A 14,444-nucleotide genomic window follows, 5' to 3' on the forward strand; every position below is an offset into this window, starting at 1 on the left:
TGAACTCCGCTGCCCTGCAGCCAGGTACACAGATGAATGCCCCTCCCCTGTAAAAGCCCTGGGAAGTTTTGAACTTGTCTCTTCCTATTTGCTCGATGTGGAGAGCTCACACAGCAAGTTCCCAGCTGAGCATTCTGGCTCCACACAGCAAAGGCACTCCTGCCTGTAGTGCACGGGAGGTGGTGGCTCTCCTGGGTCTGTGGGGAGGGGAGGCTGTGCAGTCACAGCTTCACTCCAGCTGCAGGAACTTGCTGGGGCATAGAGGGGATGGGCTACAATAGGGAGAGATAGCAGTGCCATGTAAAACTCAAAGCCGCAGAAGGCAAGAGGAGGCAAATAGTTGCCTCTGGTGCAGAGCTGCTGATATGCTGCTTCTACAAAGATGGGACTGTGGTCAGGGCAGTGAATAGCCCCCCTGTTAAGCGCTTCTTACAGCCTCGTGTTCATAACGCACAGCGCAATACTCAAGGGCAGTGCAGGATCCATGCTTTCTGCCACATATGGCAGGTTTGCATGTTTCCAGGGCAGTTGAAAAGCAGCTGGAAACCTAGTAGGATGCCCTTGGAATGATGGGGCTGAGAAACTTGCATCATGTGATGCTGAGCCTGCACCCATGAGGCATTGCAAACCCTTCCCAAAACACCTTGTGGCAAGTTGCACAATGGAATAGCTACCCACGGTGCACTGCTCTCTCTGTCGATGGAAGAGCTGCTACTGTGGATGCGCTCTGCTGACACAAGGACCATAGTGTGGACGTGCAATAGCGGTTTAATTACAGTGGTGGCTGTATGTCGACGTAACTTAAGTCGACTTAGCTTTGTAGTGTAGACAGCATAAGAATTAAGTGGGTTGTTTCTTAATAAAGAGTGGGAAGGTAGGTGAGTTAATATTTTTTACTGGACCAACTTCTGCTGGTGGAAGGGATAAACTTTTGAGCTTCCTAGAGCTCTTCAGGTCTGGGAAGATAACCAGAGAGCCTGAGTTAAATACAAGTCGGGGCAGATTGTTAAGCATAAAAGGTTTGCACATGCTGTGAAGACCACTTAAAATGAAGTGAGCAATTAAGAGCAGGCAGAAGACTGCATTACAAACTGTAATGAGCCTTAAAACCAATGTGCTTGTTTAGTCCACGGTTTTTAGTGTCTAGCAGAATTATTAATTTAAATTCCCAAGCTCATCTTTTGTGTGGGTTTCCTTTGAGGACACGGACTGAGAGGTCAGATATGGAGCGATCACTTTGTGAAAAGTGTTTGCCTACTGGTGATATGGTGGTTTGTCTTATCACTTTTCTGTGTATGTTCATTTGAGAACTTAACTATACATAATGGCTGTTTCCTTACTTCTGACTCATGATGACTCGTTGCAGCCATGAGAAAGAGGCAAATCCAGTATGATTGTTTGTATGCAAACAGAATATGGAACTAGATGCCAGAAACAAATACCCACTGAAATTTGGCTTATTAGGTTGTTTCATATTTGGACTTTGTTTATATCAGAGCTAGCATACAAGACCCTATGGAAAGAAGAAAGCTCTATCGCTTTTCAAAGTATGCTCAGTGTTAATGATATTTTTTCTGGTCTCAATTGACTGTAAAATGTCATAAGTGATAGCGTGTCAATGACCTTTACCTACCCAGCTGGAATAATAGGAGAGAGCTGGTCTAAGACATGTTGCAGTCATCACTGACAGGTTGCCTCTACAGCCAAATCCGTATAATTATAAAAGGAAAACACGGGCATGGGTGAAAGTGGTTGTCAGTTGTAATAGTTCTTACTTCCCTTGATTAATTTAAAAAACCGGTGTAATAAAATACCAATTCGTCCTGTTACCTACATGATCTTTTAATTGAAGCTACAGGATTATAGATTCAGGCCTAGATAAGTAACACCAGCATAGACCCCCTCTCTTTTTTTCTTTAGGAAAGCAAGCAGGGGTTATTAGCTCATGTTGACTTGACATGAACAACTATTGGCCAATTTCCTATGTATTTTCCACATAATATACAAGTAGAGCATTACAATGGATATGTTTGGGAGCTCCCATTCCTGTGAATTTCTGTGCAGAAAATATACGTAAGAGTGGAGTATTTTGCTGTAGTTACCAATTTTGAGACCATTCTTGCCTGATATTTAAAGTGAATTAAAAAAAAACCCAACTTACTGTTGATTTACTGTACACTGGGTAATAACAATCTGAGTAAATGCGTATGGGATAGAAAAAAATCTTTCTCTGGTAGTCTGTCATCAGACTTCTGGATCTCTGCAACTATTTCTAATTAACGCTCAACTTACAAACATTGCAATACCAATGGTAGAATTTGATGGTATAAAGCAGTTATATTGGACCAGTCTGCGAATGAAACTGTGTAACCCAAGATCAATAACAATGTGCAATAATCTCAAACTAGGTCAATCTGGACAAAATCTGCTGTAGCTGTAACATATCTGTCCTTCTTCCCTATGTAGCATCAGTGCTCCTGAGCAGAGCTAGCAAAACATGATTAGATTAGAATTTGAAAGAGTGAATGTGCATTCATTTCTTCACATCTCCAATACCAGAGACATTTGAGACGCTTGCAGTAGAAGGGAAGTGGAAGAGTTGGAAAAAATGACCCATCCATTCCTCTCTAATAAAAAGAGGTACTTAAAGATTCTCTCTGCACTGCACAAGCTCTTCATAGGCTTTTCTTAATCAAGCATAAATATATTAATTGTCTAAGGATTGCAAAAAGGGTTCATGAGGACCTTTGTTTTCTGTCTCTTCAGAAAGGAGGCTTTTAAGTGCTTAATAAACCTCCCAAAGAGCAGTTTAATAATTCAGTTTGAGTAAAATATCAAGCCAGGGCAAAGCTCAGTGACTCGTTAGCTTTCTGTGTGCCATTATGTAGGTTTGTGGGTGACCCCTGGGCCTTTTGCCCTTTGTCTTGGCACAGGGTGGAACAGAAGCATTACTGAGAGCAGTGTTGCAAGCGAGGGGTAAGAGGAGCATCACTGATTCAATTTCCTGTAAGCCCTTGGTGTGACAGCTGTATATGATATGAGAACTAAGAGAAATGGATTTTTGTTTTTAATTTAAATATGCACCTTGATTAAGCGTCACAGACAATTATAAGTGTTATTGAGAAAATAATTGTCCATTTTATACAGCAAATACTAACAAGCTTTATAATGCGAAGCAGCATAGTAATAATTTTAAAATTCTTCCCGGAGGTTACCAATGTAAGGAGCTAGAATTTTTTCCTTGGTTTTCGTCTTCAGTTAATTCCCCATTCACTCATTAAAATCCTTCAGTTTGATATGTTGAGAAAGCATTTTATATGTTGTTATTTTTGGCCTTAAAAACAGTGGGCTTTAGATGCAACTAGAACTCTTGCTGTGTAAATTTCCTGTGAGAACCCACCCTGGAGGAAAATGCACAGAGTAAAAATGTCAGTGGATATTGTGAGAAAAAGTTTGTGTACATCTGTAATTGCACTAGTTTAGTCTTTTTCCTCTAGTGCTTTATGGACAGGACAAATATTGCACAAAGACATGGCTTTTATTTCTATACTCACAAAGAGATTAAGATTATATTAATTTTAATACAGAATCTGACTCTATAGTAAGGTACATTTATATTCCTCAAATTTAAATAAATTGTCAACATACTTTTTTCCTAATTTCTGAAGGAAAAAATATTCCTGAACCATATTTCGAAAATCTTTCAAATTGGAATTTGTTTCCCCAGTGGTATGTGCACATGCAGACACGTTATGGTAGGCGTGCTCATTTTCCCTACATTGCTGGCACTTACTTTAAAAGGGAGGGAAAGTATTTAACCATCTTTTTTCATTTGGAAAGAAAATCACATTGGGACAAATTCTGTCAGACATTTTACTTACTTTCTCCTCCAGTTGGTGATAATGTCCTACTGAAGGTAGGACAAGAAGTAAAGGATTTATCTGTAACAAGGGAGATTTAGGTTAGATATTAGGAAAAACTTTATAACTTTTAAACTGTATGGGTAGTTAAGTTCTGGAATAGGCTTCCAAGAGAGGTTGGAATCCCTGTTTTGTTGGAGGTTTTTAAGAACAGATTGGACTTGTCAGGGATGGTCTAGGTTTACTTGGTCCTTCCAAAGCACATAGGGCAGGAATTAATGACTTCTCAAGGTCCCTTGTACCCCTACATCTCTATGGTTCTACAAATGGGAGTTGAGGTCAAGGTCATGGATCTTCAAAAATTGGTACCTATAAGTTAGTTCCTGAAGTCAGTTGGAGGTGCTTAGGTGTTTGTTGATTTTTAAAATTAGGCCACTTAGTAAGGTGCCTTCTCTAGGTATCCATTCTTGAAAATCTTGGCTCATCTAAATTTATATATATTTTAAGCCTGAATTTGGCTCACCTAAATAGTACACTTATGTTGGGAAACAGATTAGAAAAGAGGTCGGTTTATGGGATGGCTCAAGGAGATAGTATATAGAGCCTCTACTGTTAGGTCATGATTCAAAAGCAACCCTGATTTGTTATGACCCAAGAGTCATCACCGTCTGAAATAGAAAACTTCAGTTCTTTTGTGTTGTAAAAGTTCTGTCCATCATAAAAACAGAAATCTACTAAAAGGGAAAAGTACCCAGCTTTTAAAAAAAAAAAAAAAGGGGGGGGGGGGGAGTCAACTGGACGACTTACTGGTATCAGTCTTAATAATGGCTGCTTTGAATCTATGGTAGGTTGGGTTATGTAAACAGAAAACAAAAATAAACATTTATCATAGTTACATTTTCTGTTTTTAGTGTGTTCAGATGTCTGACTCCAAAATGTCTCATCACATCTATGTTGTGAGAGGCTAAGTATTCCTTTTTTCCCCTTACAGGTAGGCTGACACAAGGCCAGGCCAAGGCTTGGTTCCAGGGTTTGTTTTGGCTCATCGGAGTTCATCTGAAAAACCTTTCTAAAAGGCCAAATACTTATACCATCCCATCTCCTTCCTCATTCCCAGCTGGAGCATATTATCATATTCCACGCAGTGCTGCAGTGGTGTCTGCACATATTTTCGGATGAATTTTATTTTCAGGTAAGCCAACATTTTTAATAAATTAAATATACACTTTAAAAGGAAATTACAGTTATGTTCCTTGTCAATTTAAATAAAATAAGGTCTCATACTTTTTTTCTCAGCAAACTACAAATCACATTTCCCCCATCTGTTCTGTCCCCCTCAAATGCTCATCTAGTGATCAAAGACTAATACAGTTGATGTATGTTCCTAGCCACCAAATGCTATTGGAGCCCACGCTAGATTTTTATTGCTATTAATGGAGAACACCGGGTAAGAGTTGATTTCTGGAAGGGTAGTGTTTAAAAAACAAACAAGTGGTGGTGTTTCCAGTATCCATAAATCTATGTAAGGAGAGAATGTTTTATTAGAACAGGTTTGTGCCAACATCAGCAACATGCTACAACCTACTAAAGTGTTAGTGAGTTAACCCTATTTTTCTTTCCTTTCATTCTGAGTCTCCTGTAAGGGACTTAAACAGACAATGTGACTCCAGTGAGACTTGAAAGTGTGGCATTAAAACTGTGTCCCTGGGGGTGAACAAATAGATTTAGGATTGTTCTGCTATCAAGCTTGCTCACATTGATTAGTGAACACTGGTTTGACAGGAATCGTAGCAGAGACTGCAGTCAAAATCTCTTCTTCCCACTATGAGTTTGCTTCATTGTGAAGTGTCTTAAGACAGTGTTTATCAATCTTTTTGATACCATGGACTGGCTTGCTGCCTTCCGAAACTGTGTCAGGGAGATCTCGGGGACTGGCACCAGGCCACGGACCGGTCATTGCGGAACGTTGTCTTAAGAGACATAAGGTTACTGTTGAGATTAATAGATTGCACACACATGGCTTTGGGTGAATCTTACTTGCAAACTGACTTGAAACCATATAAAGAGAGCCTGCCAGACATTTTGACCATTCCTGCAAGTTCTGACTTCTGGAGAGGTACTTCAGGTTTTGCATCAATGTGAGATAAATATGAGGTTTGTAACTATTTTCCTATCAGTTGTGTAGTTCAGAGGTTGATCTTTCCTTACCAGTAATAGTTGTCCATAAGTGATACTTTCCCAAAGATAACAGATTTAGCTTGTCTTAAAAAAGACTCTTAAATATCTCCTGCATTAACTTGAAAGATACTATAACCCAACAAAATGGAGAAGAAAACAAGAGTAAAATAGATAGATACACTTGCTAATTAAAGATCAATTAGGCCAATTTTCCTAATTTTGCATCTCTCACTAAGCTGATAACTGGCTGCATGTCAGCTATCTTTTCTTTTGGTATAGATGGTGCAATATAATTTTAGACTTTCCCCTGGGAACTAGAAGAAATCATCTGCATAAAATTTTATAGATACCTGTTCAGCAGAGTGAATTGAAAATGGATAGACTGATTATAAAAAATCATCAGATGTGTGTGATTCCGCCCCCATCCCCCCCCAAGTGTAGGAATGAGTTTGAGCAGCCACTGTTTTAATTTGTCTAAAGTGTGTGTATGTGTGTGTTGGCAAGGGTGTCCAGAATAAGGTGAATGTTAGTACATGGTTAATTTTCTTGTGATATTTTTAAACTATGCTGCAGTTTAAACCAGTTTAATGTAGTTGGCATCTCGCCCAACTTTTTTTAGCTTAAAAAAAGTGAAGTTTTACTAATTGCTGAAAAACGTTAATGCTCTATTTTAAAGTCAGAGACTAGTAAACTAAAGTGCTTGGAGTTAAGTCACTCACTCCTTGTCACAGTATTAAGTCAAATAATGGAATATAAAATCTATTTCATGGCCATTAACGATTCTGTTCTCTACTGTCAGAGTGGGGAGTATTGACCTTCATGTCATGGTTATATTCCAGCTAGGGTAATTGAATTCTCTGAAACTAAGATTTTCCTTGTAGTTTTCAGTCAGGTAAGAGATTCTTCCTCACTTCCAGTCCAAATCCTATATTTGCCCAAAGCAAGGGATCTGCCTTTTTTCTGAGCCATGATACCTGGGTACTACAGAGTAATAGTTCAGCTATGGCTCCACATTTTCTGACTTTCATGGACCCTTAATTTTGATCTTGTATGTCTGGGAATGATAGTTGAGAACACCTTTCTGGATTTGTTGACACATCTGATAAGAATGGTCATACTGGGTCAGATCAGTGGTCCATGTAGCCTGGTATCCTGTCTTCCAGCAGTGGCCCATGCCAGAGGTTTCAAAGGGAATGAACAGACCAGGGCAATCAAGTGATCCATCCCCTGTTGTCCAGTCCCAACATCTGGGAATCAGAGGCTTATGGACACTCGGTTGTAGGGTTGCATTCCTGATCATCTTGGCTAATAGCCATTGGTGGACCCATCCTCTCTGAACTTATCTAATTCTTTTTTTGTTGTTGTTTTTTTTAATCCAGTTATAGTTTTGGCCTTCACAACATGCCCTCACAATGAGTTGCATAGGCTGACTGTGTATTCTGTTGAAAAGTACTTCCTTTTGTTTGTTTTAAACCTGCTGCCTGTTAATTTCATTGGGTGGCCCCTGGTTTCTCTGATTACAGAAGAATATTTTAAGCATAGAAAACATTCCATCTGTTTGAAAGTTAGCCATTGTAAAGGCTCACATTTTAAAAAATTAGACCATTACCAGAATTAGTATGCAAGTTCCAGATAATAGCTGGACTGAAGAGGTTAATTTTTTTAATTTTTCAGAAGCCTTAACTGAGCCGGTAGCTGTTTTGTTGAGATCTCTTCCTTGAAAGAGATGAGCATCCCTGTGCTTTTATAATAAAATGTGTTAAGTAATAAAAATCCGTAGTCAGTAGCCTGGATAGAGGTTCAGAATATCTGTCTCATTACTCTAAGGGATCTGTAGGATAGTAAACGTGAATATTAACTGTTCTCATTCTTAACAGTAGAAAATGCTCAAAGGAGCAAGAAATGAGTTTAGGGGACTGATTCTCCACTGCCTTGCATGTTGTTGTTGTTTTCACCTGTGCAAAGTGCGTATAAAATGTCACCAAATCAGAATGGTATCAAGCTGCATCCACATTGCACTTGTGTAAATTACAACACAAAGTGCAATTCAGTACTGAATTAGGACTTGTGTATTATTTTTTGGTCTAATTTTGTAGCAGTTTTATGAATTGTGTAATTTTTTAATTATTTTTTATATTTTTAAGGCTTTTAGGTTGTACAGTCTGGTGTTATGTATACACCTCTTCATTTAAAAAAAAAAAGAAGAAGAAGAAGAAACAGCTTTGAAATGCTGGAAAATTAATATATAATGAAAACTTCCCTGATATATACACAACACTATCAGACCGTAGAAGCGACCTCTGTTTGTTTCCAGTTTATTACATTTTCTTTCCTTGACATTTATAAGCATTCTCAAAATTTGATACTCTGACATGTTTCCCTTTCCAGTGGCTAGCATAAACATTTCTGACAGATTCATCTCACCTGGATGTAATTGATCCTTTCTTTAAAATTCCAAAATATGTCTAGGTGTGTCATCATTACAGTGATGTGTCAAGTGTTCTCAAAGCACATCAAGCTTCTTACACACAAAGATGATATGCTGGAAGGTGTTAATGGTAGCCATCAATCCAGACCTGGTAAAAGTCAATGGGTATACTAACCACCCTTTGTTCTGACTATAGGAAGGAGAAATTAAATGCCCCTTTGTTCAGTGATAGCTGAAACAATAGAAGCCACTGCCCAAGGTACAGATCGGATTAACAAGGAGTGAGTAAAAGCTAAGCCATGTGGTCTGGGGAGTTTCCCTGGCGACTGATAGCAAACTGACTGAGGGCATGGCTACATTGGAAACTTCAAAGCGCTGCTGCAGGAGTGCTCCCGGGGCAGCGCTTTGAAGTGCGAGTGTGGTCACGCGTGAGCACTGGGAAGAGCTCTCCAAGCGCTCCTGGTCATCCACCTCCATGATTTTTCACACCCCTGAGCCAGCAAGTTAGAGCGCTATAAAATGTAAGTGTAGACAAGCCCTGAGACCTTGAGCATGAACTGCTTTTGGGTAGAATACTCGCTGAGAAGGCAGACCTGGATTTCTGAACAAGAAAACTGCCTCCTTTTGTCAGTTTCTGCTGTGTTCAGAGAAACAGGGCTTTGTATACATCAGTGGTGGGCAACCTGCGGCCCGTCAGGGTAATCCGCTGGTGGGCCGCGAGACAGTGTTTACATTGACCAGCCACAGGCACGGCTGCCCACAGCTCCCATTGGCTGGGAAAGGTGAACCACGGCCCCTGAGAGCTGCGGGTGGGAGTGCATGCGGCCGGTCAATGTAAACACTGTCTTGCGGTCCGCCAGCAGATTACCGTCGCAGGCCGCAGGTTACCCACTACTGGTGTACGTTACTTGTAAATAAACAGGATTGCCCCCAAAGAAATACCTTGCTCCTGTAATCAACTTCTCCTAATGGAAACAACCTGGCAAGGCCCAAATATTGACTAACCTCTCGGACCAAGAAGCAACAGTATTAACCTACATTAATGTACGTGTTTTATCGATCTTGTTTGCCAAGGCCTGCTTCAAAGCCCATTAAAGTCAATGGCAGTCTTTTGATTGACTTCAGTTGGCATTGCCCACTTAACAGTTCTGCTACAAAGTTCTATATGTGCAAAAGTCCAAGCTGCACATCTGCAAAGGAGTATGTCGTCTCTAGTTTAAATGGCATCATTTTCATCCTTTTGTGCAAAATAATACTAAATGCATTGAGAACAAGCTGTTAGGGTACCTGATCTCCTGCAGCTCATAGGACTGCCTACAAGATAATTCACAGCAGCTTGACTGAATTGAGAAAAACAGCTCACTGGTATCTTAGGTCTCTAAAGAAGTGTCACAGCAGGAAATTATTTCATTTTGAGCCTGAGAAGTATTTCAGCCAGGTGACAACAATCATCAGAAGCATTTGACATCGTTAAAGAATCCATAAATACCTAGTGCGCTCTGCATTAAAGGCTGCCCACCTACAGGGAGAAAGTTCCATGGAATGCTACGTCAGTCACAACTCATTCTTATGGGAGTTTGAGCAAATGAAACACAACCACCTAAATTAAAAGGTTTGTAGAAATCAATAAGCATTAGAACTGCGCCAGTATTGAAAGCCCTGGCAGCTACTGTCATTGGTATTTTGCTCCCACACCCTATCCACTCGACTCCAGGACACAGCCCCAAGACCAGAGCTGCCAGACCTCAACACTCTGCCAATGACACTGTTCAGAAACTGGAGTCCCTCAGATGGACTTTGGAAAACTTAATCACAGATCAACTTTTTAAAAGCCAGCTACCTTTTCAAGAGTGTCTTACTGAAGTATGGAACAGAATCTGTAATGAACAAAATACTTTTACCAGTTACAGCCATACTGTTGATAGGCATGGGCTATTGTTGATATAGTGTCCGTTGGCATAAGATAGCATGCAGGCTTTTACCACTGTCATGACAGGCTTTAAAGATGCATTGAAATCCCAAAGTCACTGATAAAATATCATATCTGAGAATTTTGGATGGACTTTTAGTGGGAGAGAAGCCACTCTGACAAAGACTGTCCCCCCACCCCAAAAAAAAAAAAAGAAAAAAAAGGTGAATTTATTCTTCTTCTGAGCTTTCTTATGCAGTTAAGTCTTGTCTAGTCCATACACAAATCTATTCACTTTCAGAATGTGTTGTAGTTCTAAAGAGTTTAGATTTTTACCTTGTGTACCGTACATGTATAAGTTTTTGTTCCTTATATGTAGATCCACCTAGCAGAATGCTATTTTTGTTAATTAGAAGAGAATATAGGTTCCAAAGGGCAATAGTTAGATAGCAGATAATGACAGAGGAAAAATTCAACAGGCAAACAAAACATTTTCTAGATGGAAACTCTCTGTAGAAATGATGAGTCTGCCAATTCCACTTGATTTGCATCTTTATTAGCAAAAACTATGAAGTACAGCTGTTTAATTCTGAACATGTCATTGTATGAGCACAGGGGACTTGGTGTGATTTTGTAAAATTGGATTCTGCTTCTGTAGAATAATGGTGAATGTGTGTGTGGTAATCTATGAGCCTGTGCCTTTTAGTTCAGTGGTGTCCAGTCATTTTAGCATGAGGGCTAGACATCTTATTTCAAAAAGATCAAGGAGCTTCAATCAATACTTTGGGGGTAGACTTCTCTTCCTTGTTCCACTCCCTTTCTGTCACTCTGGCAGCAGAGTGGAAGGGACTTCTAAGCCCTCTGCTGCAGCTATCCTTGGCATGGGGATGTACCCAGCAGTCATAGAGCCCGTGTAGCCCTCTTTTATATCTCCCAATCCAGTCTGTGGTTCAGGGGCATGTTAAATGGCTGGCGAGGAAGTGGCTGGTGTGCACTGTGCTCACACTGTTCCCAGCTGGCTCATGCCCCCTTGTGATCCATTGTCGGTAGGTGCACATTAAGGCAGCCTTTGGGCAGAAAATCAAGTAGCTGTCAGTAGTTGTGGGGTCTCAGCATTTCTTTTTCCTCTGCCACAGCTGCCCTAGGGGTAGCTGTGTAGGGAAGAGGAAATAGCCTTTGCTAGACACTTCTCCTGGTTCAGGCAAAACCAGTCAAGTTCCTGTCCTGCTCTCCTTGCGGGCCCCACAGGCCATCAGTGAAGCAGTACAGCCAGATCTTCTCTGTCACCTGTGATATGCCTGGTCACCAATATGGATGCTGCTAAACAATTTCTCGGAGTACTCCTGGCTCATTCCAGAGCTGTTCCTTAAACTGCTCGGAAAGCGAGGGGAGGAAGTTGGGATACCTGTTCAGCTACACGTAGAAGTGGGGCTAATTCAGACATGTCAATTTAAGAACCACAAGGTGTAGCTCAATGAAAACACTTCGAATTCATGTACAAATACAACAATTCTTCTTCCATAAGGCTTAATTCAGTGCATTGTTTGGTTGGACATCTCTGCTGTAGCCCCCAAAATTATAGTTATACAGAGCCGGCAATTAAGACTGTAGTGAAATTGTGGGCAGAGACCAGTGTTCCCTCTAATTTTTCCCCATGCGTGTGTGGAATAAATTTTGTTGTGTGTGACGTGTGACACATCACCTCCATACTGGTGCACGTAGCAAAATTCACATGGCGGGGGTGGGGCTGAGGGGTTTGCCATGTAGGAGGGTTGGCGTACGGGCGGGGAAATGCGGGCTTCAGCTGGAGGTGTGGGTTCTTGGGTGGGGCTGGGGATGAGGGGTTTGGAATGCAGGCTGCCCTGGGGCTACGGTGGGGAGAGAGGACTCCCTGCAGCGCGCTCTCCTCCCGCAGCAGCACCTGGACTGGGGGGAGGATGGGTGCCTTTCCCCTGGCTGTGGCAGGTCCACACCAGGGCTGGGATGTGGCTGGGGGAGGGGCGCCTCTCTCCTGGCCGCAGCAGGTCTGGGCCGGGACTGGTGGGGAGAGACATCTCTCCCTGCCGCAGCCTGAGCACCTGCGCAGTGCATAATAGGCTGCTGCGCGGCTGCACAGCTTAGAGGGAATTTACGCAGGGACCAGATATATTGAGGCCTGGATTACATCAGCTGCTTAAAACTGAACCCAGGTAAGACCAAAGTTCTGCTGGTTGAAAGGGGGAAAATTCTTTGGGCTGGTCTGCAGGTCACAATTGTATCCTGCTGAAACACGCTTGTGAAGAGTCAAGTTAGGGGACAGGATGCCAACCACAACTGACAACATGCCAATAAAGAGCCATGCAGAGTAGCTGCTGTTGTTTTTATAATGATGTGGATGTAGCTGCAGAGACAAAAGGACGTCCTCCATTTTGGAAGCTGGGGTTCTAGCCTGCAGAGTGGAAGGCTGCTGTCAGAACCAGACTCTGATTGCTGTTGCATTAGTGATGTGGTGGTTTAACTGAAAATCTTCAGTAGGCTCCATGGAGCCTCTCCTGCACCCCAAAACCTTATTACAGCTGCCATCATTCCAACAAAGAAGAACTGGGAAAGGAGGTCTAAACCACTCCTGAATGAATTCATGACTTAGCAACATGAATCTGTTGGTGTTTATTGCTGGTCTTTGCCCCCTGGAACTGAGCACTTTTTCTTCAGTGACTGTTGACAAAAGTAGCAAGAAAGGATCTAACCAGGCCTCCTAGGCTGTAGTACAGAACTCTACTTTCACAGCCTTCTCTCTTCCCCCCCCCCATTTCTCAGTCCCTTGTGCTGGAGCCTGAGCTACCACTATAATTTAAAACTGAAATTAAGCAAAGATGATGCCAATCTGTGTTTTAAACTCTAACTGAACAGCTCCAGACTAAATATTGTTGTAACACATTTTAGCCTCCGAATGCAGGATGGGCAGAACCAAGTTAGAACAGTATTGTTGCAGCCCTGAGTCTAAGCCCATGTCTCTATACATAAGCAAGAGCTCTGGGTTTTTAAAATACAGTTTTGCTCTATTCTAGCTGGCTGGCTAAAGTTAAAATGAGTTTAGAAACCCATTGAAGCAGGGACTGTGGGTTTTAAACATGGTTTAGTGTGTATTAACTCATTTCCCAGTGCACTGCACTTAAGGCCTCAAGCCAAGATTTTCAAAGTGACTGGTGATTTTGGGTACCTGAATTTTTGGATGCTAAGCTTTATACTCCTTTTAAAAGAGCCTGGCTTTCAGAGGCTGAGCTCAGCACTTTCTTCAAAGTGTCTGAAGTTGGGCACACAGGTATCATTAATCACACTTCAGAATCTTGGCTTCAATTTCTATTTTTAAATGCAGGCAGTTACCATATGGGATGTTAATGTGTTGTCTTGCTGGCTGGCAATACCTTATTTCATACCAATTAAATATGGTTTTGTAAAGTGGGGAGGCTCTGAAGAATGCCACTGCAGTAGAGAGCCTTTCTTCATGATCATAGACTTACATTTGGCCCAGGTGAGATGTGACGCAGATGTTCATGTATATGGATGTTTGCTAGCCCACAGCGTGTGAATTATTAGTCTCCATCCTGTTCTGGGTGTCTTTATTTAGCAAAGGAATTCTTGGCATAGATGGCAACTACTATAGGCTGTTTCAGAGGCTGAGGATTGTTTTGTGTTAGGAAATCATCAGCCTTGTCCTCACCTGTAATAGCCTCTCCAGAGGATGCTTGTGGAGTTGCTACCTGTTCTGTGGAGAAAAACATCACTTCAGTTTATCTTCCAGTGCTCTCAGCATCTTTCACAATCCCCATATTTACTTAGTAAGTGTACATTATGCACGTTGGTTGGAGTCTCATAACTTGGGAAGAACAGCAATAATACAAAGTAGCAAACATGAGCTTCCACTAGTTCTACACGATTAGTCACATTCCTCCCTCATGTTTCCCCACTTCATTTCCCTCTCACCTCCTTGGGTGATAGGCAAACCTGCTGTTGGAGTAACGTGGAAGGTGACCTGAGCCTGAATGACGCATTCTGCTATGCAGGAGGTTGCCCAAGGTAACACATTGAT

General features: G+C 41.6%; 1 protein-coding gene across 2 annotated transcripts in view; it reads left to right on the forward strand.

Moving 5' to 3' along the window:
* The window catches only part of PLXNB2 (plexin B2), a 338,143-nt gene that overhangs the window by 96,412 nt on the left and 227,287 nt on the right, over nt 1-14,444 (forward strand). For both annotated transcript variants that reach the window (XM_048836863.2, XM_048836862.2), the window contains exon 2: nt 4,852-5,052. The gene's annotated coding sequence lies outside the window, so the exon portion shown is untranslated. The remainder of the gene's footprint in view (nt 1-4,851; nt 5,053-14,444) is intronic.

The sequence above is a fragment of the Caretta caretta genome, chromosome 1 (assembly GCF_965140235.1).
Source record: "Caretta caretta isolate rCarCar2 chromosome 1, rCarCar1.hap1, whole genome shotgun sequence".
In the NCBI taxonomy this organism is placed as follows: domain Eukaryota; kingdom Metazoa; phylum Chordata; order Testudines; family Cheloniidae; genus Caretta; species Caretta caretta.